We start from the raw sequence: 9,958 nt of genomic DNA on the forward strand, positions 1-9,958 counted from the left end.
TCTTTTAATTTTTTGGGGGTTTTAGGGAATAAATTAGTATAATACACAACTAAACAATGCAATTAAACCACTTGGAGAAGACACACACAATTTGTCATCTAAATATATCCTTAATTGTAAACGTTCAATAATGTTTAATCCTTATTTATATTCTTAATTGTAATCGTTTAATCTTAAATTGAGTAACCATACAAACGTTTAATCCTAAATTGAGTATTTAACCTATTTTTTTGGTAATTATTGATAAAATTTGTGCCATCATATATTAAATATTGGATTCCTGCAATAAAGTGTAGGCTTCATGTTAGTATAAGATAATTTTCTTTTTTATAAAGTAACATTATTGCTTCATTTAAATTTAGATTTTCTTTACTAATTTTTTTTATTAAATAAGCTCATGGTAGATTTATCCTAGCCTCTTAAGATAGAAGTTCTAGTTTCGTTTTTAGTAGTAACCAAGGTTCAATACCTGACAACTTTGAATATAAAAAAATTATCAAATATTGACAATTAAGTTATCATTATGTTATCAATGATTTACTACTAAGTTATTAATAATTTATTACTAAAATAACATTAATTTACAACTAATTTATAAATGATTTATCACTAAATTATAAATGATTTACCATTAAATTATTGATAATTTATCACTAAATTACTAAAAATTTATTATAAAGTTATAACTGATTTACTACTAAGTTATCGATTATTTATTACAAACTTATCAATTATTAACTAATTTATTGCTAAATTATCTCTAATTTACAACTAAATTATCACTAATTTATAACTATGTTATTAGTGATTTATTACTAAATCCCCAATGATTTACTATTATACTATTATGCATTTATTACATGTTATCATTTATTTAATACGTAGTTTTCGATTATTTACTATGAAATTATTATAATTTATTATTAAATTAATCATGATTCACCATTAAGTTATCACTTATTTATATTAAATTATCCATGATTTACTATAATATTACTAGTGGTTAACTATTAAGTTATAGATTATTCAAAAAAAAATTAAGTTATCGATAATTTACTACCAAGTTATATTGATTTACTTTCAAGTTTTTAATAATTAACTACTTAATTATTATTGATACTATTAAGTTATTTATGATTTAATACTAAATTTATCATTGGGATAATGTTACAAATGACTCTTGAATTATAGTGAAATGTTCAATGTGGTATTTAAATTTTAAAAAGCTTTAATGTGATACCTAAACTATGAATTTGTTAATTAATATGGTACTTATCCCTAACATAATTAGTTTCAAATGATGATACATGGCGTACAAGCAACTTTCCAAGTACTGCATTAGTTAATAATTTTATAGTTCAGGTACCACATTATATATTTCACTATAGTTTAAGAGCCATTCATAACATTAACCATTTATCAATTAATTACTATTAAAGCAAAATTGATTTACTGTTAAGTTATCATTGATTTATTGTTAAGATATATATGATTAACTACTAAGTTACTATTTATTTTTTATTAACATATCCTTGATTTATTAATATGCTACTATATATTTACAATTATGAAATATGGAATTTAAAACGTTACTAACAATATATAAGATAATTTTATTTTTATACGATAATATTATTATTTTATTCAAATTTAAAAATTTTTTTACTAAATTTTTTATTGAATGGATTTGTGATAGGTTTATTCTAGCCCCTAAGATGAAAGTTTTTTATTCGTTTCCGCCATGAACCAAGTTCAATCCCTAATAATAAAAAAAATTATCAATGATTAATAATTAAATTATTATTTATTTACTATTATGTTATTAATCATTTATTACTAAGCTACCAATAATTTACTACTAAATTACCAATAATTTAATACATATTTATAAATGATTTATCCTTAAATTATGAATTATTTATCACTAAGTTACTGATAATTTATTATAAAGTTATAACTTATTTATTATTAATTTATGAATGATTTATTATAAAATTATCAATGATTAACTAATTTACTGCTATATTGTTACTCATTTGTAGTTAAGTTATTAATAATTTACTACTACGTTATTGGTGATTTCCTACTAAATTATCAATGATTTATTATTATATTATTATATATTTACTATTATGTCATAATTGATTTACAATTTAATTTTCGATTATATACTACAAAATTATTATTAATTTAGTATTAAATAATCCATGATTCATTACCAAGTCATCATTAATTTATTTTACATTATCCAAATTTACTATTAATTTATCATTGATTAATAATTAAGTTATTGATGATTTACTATTAAATTATATTAATTTACTTTTAACGTAATGAGTAACTATTAAATTATCAATTATTTAATATTAAGTTATTATTCACAATATAAAAAAAGTTATTTATAATTCACTACTATTAATTAATTACTATTAAAATAAAATTGATTTATTATTAAATTATCACTAATTTACTATTAAGTTATTATTAATTTATTATTAAGTTATCAATGATTAACTATTAAGTTGTTACTTATTTTTCATTAAATTATTCTTGATTTACTACTCTCTTGTTATGCATTTACAATTATATTACAATTAATTTATTACTAAATTATTATGCATTTACTATTATATTATTATTGATTTATTACTAAGTTATCAATTATTGACTATTAAATTATTATTCATATATTGATTTATGCATGATTTACTATTAAGTTATTATTGATTAATTATTAAGATATCAATAATTACTACTAAGTTATACTGATTACTTTTAGCTTTCATTGATTAATTACTAAATTAGCAATCATATACTATTATGTTGTCATTAATTTGCATATATTCAAAAAGAAAGCAACCGCAATGAATGTTAAATGATGTAATTTATAAGATAGAGAAAGAAGTAAGAAAATGTTTAAACGTAGATGACTTGAAAAACAATAAGTAAATGCTCTTAATTTGCTATTTGTAGTTTAGCATATAATAATAAGTTAAAATCATAACTTTTTATACTAATGTAAGTATCAAAGCAAAGTTAAATTAATGTATAATATATATTAAGTTAATATTTTTAAGATATTCTTTAAATTTTTTAATTCATTGTAAAATAGTACATATTAAGATAAGTTTTGTTAATAATTTGATTGAATGATTTGTTTTATATTTTTATACTTGTTAGCAAAGTACAATTTCTTATAAAAGATTGAAAAAGTTGAAGTATTATGCCAACAATAAAAATAATAAACTTTACCTTATGTTTCTATCTTTAAGTATATAATTTTAGGTAAAATTTAATTATGCAAAAGCAATGAGAAAAAATTTACTAAATAAAATTTATAAAAAATAAATAGACAGTAATTTTAAAAAATATTAAGTTTATAATAATTACTTTCACATTCTCTTTCAAAAATTTCTTTTGTTAAATGAAAAGATAGTATATTTCTAATTGTTATTTCATTTTTATTACTATCATTCAAAATGCATTTTTTTTTATATATTTTGATGTCAACCAACTTTTTCATTTGAAAAGAATAAAGATTATAAGGGGTCATAACAATCCAAATAATATTTAACTGTATGTTATCTTCCTAAATAAGTTTGAACTATAATATCTATTTCAAATGAAATGTTTAAGTTGTTTCCTTCAATCTATATCACAACAACTTGATTAGCAAGACTTGGGCATAAGAATTTAAAAATCCTTAAAAGAAGATATATCATTTAATCTTTGCACAATTTGGGTATATGAATTTTCTTCTAGAATTATCATTAATATTTCCATAACTTTTGCACTTAATTTTTTTTTTCATTCTATTTTGAAATTTAATACCAGTGTCATAAAAGTATAATTAAAAATAATATGAATTAATTAACTCAAACTTGAAATAATTCAAGACTCATATTGAGTATACATAAAATTTTTACACTTTTTGAATTTTAATATAATTAAAAATAATATAAGACACATAATTATAAAAATAAACAAATTTCACTTGATTCAATTGATTTTAAACAATCAAAACCTTAGTGGTTATTTAAAATATGAAATCACTTAACCCAAAATTTGAATTGACATAGCAATACAATCAAAATCCAACATTTTTTATTTTATTTGAATTTAAGATGATTTTAAATCCGGCTTTTTAAAGAACGAAAAGTTTGCATCAATTATTATGTCAAATTTATTCAAGTGATAAGTGAATAATTAAGTATACAATGAATAGAAGCAAATAAAACTTAACTCAACCTAATTGATATTGATTCTAAAATTAAAACCCAACTTGAAATTATGAGTAGTCAAAATTCAAAATAATTGAAATACTAGATACACAATTAAATAAAATTTTATCAAAAGAATTTTCTTAATTAATGCTTTTAAATCACATTAAGTTTAGTTAAATTATAATGTATAATAATATTTTTATATTAAATGTAATAGTGATAATTAATTTGATGAATTTCAATACTTTTGAATAAATATTACCCAACATAGTAACCTTAAAAATTTTTATATAATCATGAACATTCTTTAACTTATATAATGAAAAGAAAAATGAAAGCTATACAATGTTTTTCCTAAAAAAAGAATTTTATATTGATCCTAAAAAAATTTGAAATCATTAAAATTATATATTTTTCATTGAAACATCATATAGCACTAACCTTATTGATATGAATAAGATAGAACTATGTATAATCAGTCAAATTTTTCTCTCATTTTTTTGCTTTGGAAAATCTTTTATTGGTGCTTCCATCAATTAAATGTAATTCTACATTCTACCAATTAAAAACATAAAATTTCTTTTATTTAAAAATTTTATTATACATAAATTTTGATTATATAAAAATATCACAATACATAATTTTAATAATTACAATGAAATAAAAAAGATTTAATTAATTTCTCTTTTGAATTATTTCAAGCGACTAAAAAGATTTAATTATATAAATTATCAACTCATAAAATATACAAATAATAAAATTATTAACATACATATATAGCTAGCAAATCAATTAAAATAAAAACCTGAAAGGAAAAAAATTAGAAATAAAACAAATATGCTTTAATGATTTGAGAGTCTAATAATGAAAAGAAACTTCATTTAAATTAAAATTTATAAAAAACTTATTATGGTACTTTAATCAATCATTTTTAACATTTTAAGAATTAAAAATTTAATAAGGATATTTTAATCAATCACTTTTAATACTTTTTTAGCGTAATTATAAAAAATTTAATAATAATAAAAAAATTAATTTAAATTAAAAGTTATAAAAAATTTACTAAGAATATTTTCGTGAATCATTTTTAATCCTTTTAGAATTAAAATTTCAAAATTTTAAGCAGTTTAATTTCACAAAAAATCTATTTTTAATTTTAGTTGATTTAAATTAAATTTAAATAAATTAATAAAAATTATATATTTAAAAATAAATTTGTTAATTTAAAGATTTATAAAAGTATTTAAGTCAATCACTTTTAACAAAATTAAAATTCACTCTTTTATACATAGATAATAGTTTATAATTAAAGAAAGACGAGAAGAATATAAATAATTACTGCACGGGTTTAAATCAAGAAAAAGTTGGTAGCATAACATGTTAGCTGACCATAAATAAAATCAAACAAATTGAGATATTTAGGTTGAAGCTAAAATTATTTACTCAGCATTAAAATGCAGCCTATATTTAAATCCATATAACCAAAAGATTCACCATTAACTTAGTCAATTTAATGAACATGATACAAATCAGAAAATCATCCACGATTTTAGAACACACTGCAACAGGTTCAAACGCAACAATTATAACAAAGACAAAACGTAAAAGTAATATGTTTACTCTGCAATTTCAGTCAACAGACGTAAAGCAGGGAAGAAAATCGTTTAGAGCACATTCATCCTCCCATTGAAGCTCTTTCCACCATTTTTTCTCACCTTTAATGCTGATTTTGTTTTCCTTTGCACTGTTGGAGTTGAGTGGAAGTCTAGTTAGCTTTGAGCATGCACGAACATAAATTTCTTTCAAACATGAGAAGGGAAGTGTATCCCAGTAAATGCTCTTCAACTCTGGCAAAACATGTAAATTAAGAGACTCGAGTTTTCCAAATAGGCTTAAAGTTTCTACTAGCTCAGCCACTTGACTCAGTTTTCTCTCATTGATTATTTCTTCCATATTGTTGCAGTAGGCCACATTAAACCGCCTCAGGTTTGGAGCGAGAATTAGCCATGTTATGTCCTTCAATTTTGAACATTTGCATATAAATACTTCTCGAAGGCTTTGGAAGCAATGTTTGCTTGCAATCACAGAGGTTTCAATGTGGCTCTGTGTTTTTATCATTCTGCTTTCCCCTCCCCACTCCATCTCCACTTCTTCCAAACTTTCACAATTAAAAAGACATAGTGTTTCTAGACTCTTCATATTCGCTAAAGATAAACTATTCAATCGCTTCGAGTGCTTCAACAATCTAAGCTGAATACTTAAAGTGCAGCTGCATAACCTTTCAGTACTCAAAAGTCTATCGAGACCCAAAGCACTTGTTATAGGGACAGTCAACACATTCAAATGGTTCAAGCACTTCAATTCTTCCACCAAGCATTCACTATCATCTTCCTCTTCCTGGCCCGAAGAATAATCACAGCCATACATTCTCAATACTAGCAGCTTTAAAAAAGCAGATATCAACTGTCTTGGAATTCTTATGCTAGGAGAACTACAAATTTCCAAGTTCAGGCATTTAAGCTTTTCTAAAGCCTTCAATTCAATTGGTAGCTCTCTTATCCCTGTATAGGAGAGATCGAGACATTCCAGAGACACCAATTTCGAAATTCCCACTGGCAATCCTTCTAGACCACTATTGCCTGACAAGTTTAGAACTTTTAAGCCACACATAAATTGGAAGAAGTCATTATTGATCACCTTCAACTGATTATCCTTAAGAAACAGAGTTTGGAGATCAGGACAGTTAGGTGCTTCTACTAGATTTTCAATCCTGTTCTTCATCAATGACAACCTGCGTATACTTCCCCAATTCTGAACTTCTGGTAACTTAGTTAATTGATAACCTGCCTGCACAAAAAACCTCCACTTTTCTTCTTCACATTCACATGCTATCCACAAACTCATGTCACGAATCACATCATGCATCTTTATGCAAAATTCATTTATTTCTTCCAATAAACATGCATGAAGAAGAGAACCAATCATTTGGTGGCCTTGGTTTCGAGCTAGACTTGTATTCCCATGTCCATCCAAAAACCCCTCTCCTATCCAGAAATCTATAAGCTTATCTTTATCAATTGGGTAGTCCTCTGAGAACAAACTACAGTACAAGAGGCAAGTTCGAAACATGTCATTGGGAAGAGAATCAAAACTGAATTTTAGAAGTGGATATACCTCTTCACCCATGTCTGGAAAAACAGAGGCGGATGATCTCCGACACACTTCAATTGCGTCTTTCCATTCTTCAACTTTGTTCTTACAAGCCATGGCACGAGCAATGGTGACAAGTGCGAGAGGCAGGCCTCCACATTCTTTGGCCAATTCATGAGCCAACTCACGAATACATGGATTACTATCAAGTGTTTCTTCACCAACTTTTTCTTCAAATAATTCCCAAGCTTTTTCTTCAGGCAAACACCGCACTTCAATCTTCTTTTGGGCTTCCATTTGGCCACAAACCTTGATAGAACGAGTTGTAAAAACTAGTTTGGAACCATTTTTTTGAGTTGGGAGAGGTATCCCAACCTTAGATAGATCAACTCGCTCCCATATATCATCTAACAATATGACCAATTTCTTTTCCTTTAAAACCCTGAAGATGTTTAGAGCTTTTTCCTCTGGAGTTTTGTCCTGCCATGCTCCATCAGCTATTCCCACCCTTTTAGCAATGTCATCTTGGACCTTTCCGATATAAAACCCTTTAGATACTACAATCCAAATAACTACATCAAATCGATTTGGGGGTTCACAGAACTTGTTGTTGATTTTGTTCAGGAGGGTTGTCTTGCCAACCCCTCCCATGCCATACAGGCCAACAATTCCCACTTGTTCAGCTTCAAGGATGCTCCAAGCCTCATCGAAAGTGGATTCCAAACCAACAGTATGCTCAGTAGGTCGTTCAGTTACTAGAGGTGTTGGTTCCTCCTCAGCCACCTTGTCAAAAACACCCTTGCTCTCATGATCTTCAACATCTCGGAGCATTTTGGTAATTTGCTTCCCAAACTTCAGGTTGGACTTGGGACTCATAGAAAAACAACCTCCTACACATAATTTCTTAATTTCCTGAGGACTTTGCTCAATCAACAAATGAGCTCCATTAATCAAAGTTTCTGCCCTCGAAAGCCAGCCTTGAACTTGGTCTAGCCGCTTCAGCTGTTGTTGATCTTCAGCTATTTTCACTCTTCTGATCACATCATTCCTTAGATCCGTCAATTCTGCTAGTGCAATTTTTAAATCTTCTACGTTTTCTTCAAGCTTGCATACAAACTGTGCTTGTCCGGCAACAAAATCACAGCAGCGGGTAATGACAGTATCGCATGAAGCTGAGAACGAGCAGATGTTACCCATAGTTAGGCTTTGGTTTTAAAGGGGGAGTTGAACAATTTCTGGAAAGGAGAAAAATGAACGAAATCAAAGATGCTTTTTGGAATATCAAGCCAAAGGGTGAAAAAATGAAAGAAAGATATGCAGAAGTGCACAGAAGGCAGAGAATATCTCCTGGAAGTTTTTTTTTGTTTGCTAATTCTAACTTAACCAAGGGTGTTGGGAGTAGTTGCTGTGGGATTATTACTATTTGCCACTTTCTACTTGTTTACTCCATTAAAAATATTCTGTTTGCTAACCGATTTAACTGGTAATTATACCACAACCTACAGAGAAAAACACATCAGACAATTTACATGTAATGATATGATTTTTTTTTAAAAAATTTTTGGTAAGGATCAAATAATAATTATGTTAAATTGGTTCTTGTAACAATCATGCATGTATTTTTTCCGAGCAAAAGATGCCCATTGGGGCCGGGGTGGCTTTTGGCATCTACCTTTTTGCAGAGGCAGTCAATAGCAAGCTGCACGTCATGCATTATCCTTTCACCGACAAATTAGTCAATAATGACAAAAAAAAACTTAATTTTGTGGGGTAGGTTTTCTGTTGCGTGGAAGAAGCCATCTACTTTCATTGACCAGTGTTTTGGCAACAACTAATAAATAATTAGCTTAAAAAATTAATAATGTGGGGTCGGCTTTTCTGTTGTGGTCCAATTTGACGTACGCATTTACGATTAATTAAACCAAATCATTTTCCTATAAGAGCATTAGTTAAAACATTTTCTTGTTTCATTGATATTAAGGAAGACTAATTATACTACAATTGCAATGTCTTGTACAGAAAAATACTTAGTCATTTTTAAGAAGAAAAATAGTAAGAATAAGCTTTTTAAATTTTAACTTTTAAGCTTAAGTCTTTTTGCATTTGAATTTAGTTTAATTTTATTTTGATTTATTTAATTAGTTTTTATTAATTTTTTTATAAATGTATGAAATTTGTTATTTTTTAAATTATTTTATTATAAAGAAAATTTTTAATTCTAAATTCATCAAACCTTTATTATGAAAACTTTATTTTGATCATTGAATTTAAGCATAGCAATGATATTTTGATCTGTGTGCACATAATTATTCTCTCGCGAAGATATAAAATTAGTCCAATTATCATTTGATTTGGGAAAAAAATTTCACATATTCTACGTTTCTTGTGTGAAGGAAAAGAATTCAATGTGAGAAAAGGTTTCGAGATCTTTGCCATGAATTGGATGTTGAGGCTGCCATTGAAGCATCTCTCAAAATCTTCATTTTGTAGTTTCAAATCATACATTATATGTGTAAAAGGTGCAAATGAAATTAAATTTGACATACACATCTACGACTAAGTCATTTTTAAGTTTTGTTTGATGT

At 26.1% G+C, this 9,958-nt stretch overlaps 1 pseudogene across 1 annotated transcript; it reads right to left on the reverse strand.

The window, feature by feature from the left end:
- Positions 1-5,689: 5,689 nt before the first annotated feature.
- Positions 5,690-8,893, reverse strand: LOC149510737 (disease resistance protein RPS5 pseudogene; annotated as a pseudogene). The gene has a single exon (XR_016335179.1). The product of XR_016335179.1 is annotated as a disease resistance protein RPS5 pseudogene (transcript).
- Between the last annotated feature and the right edge of the window lie 1,065 nt (positions 8,894-9,958).

The sequence above is a fragment of the Durio zibethinus genome, chromosome 28, assembly GCF_047325235.1.
Source record: "Durio zibethinus cultivar Kanyao isolate XHJ-2024 chromosome 28, ASM4732523v1, whole genome shotgun sequence".
NCBI lineage: Eukaryota > Viridiplantae > Streptophyta > Magnoliopsida > Malvales > Malvaceae > Durio > Durio zibethinus.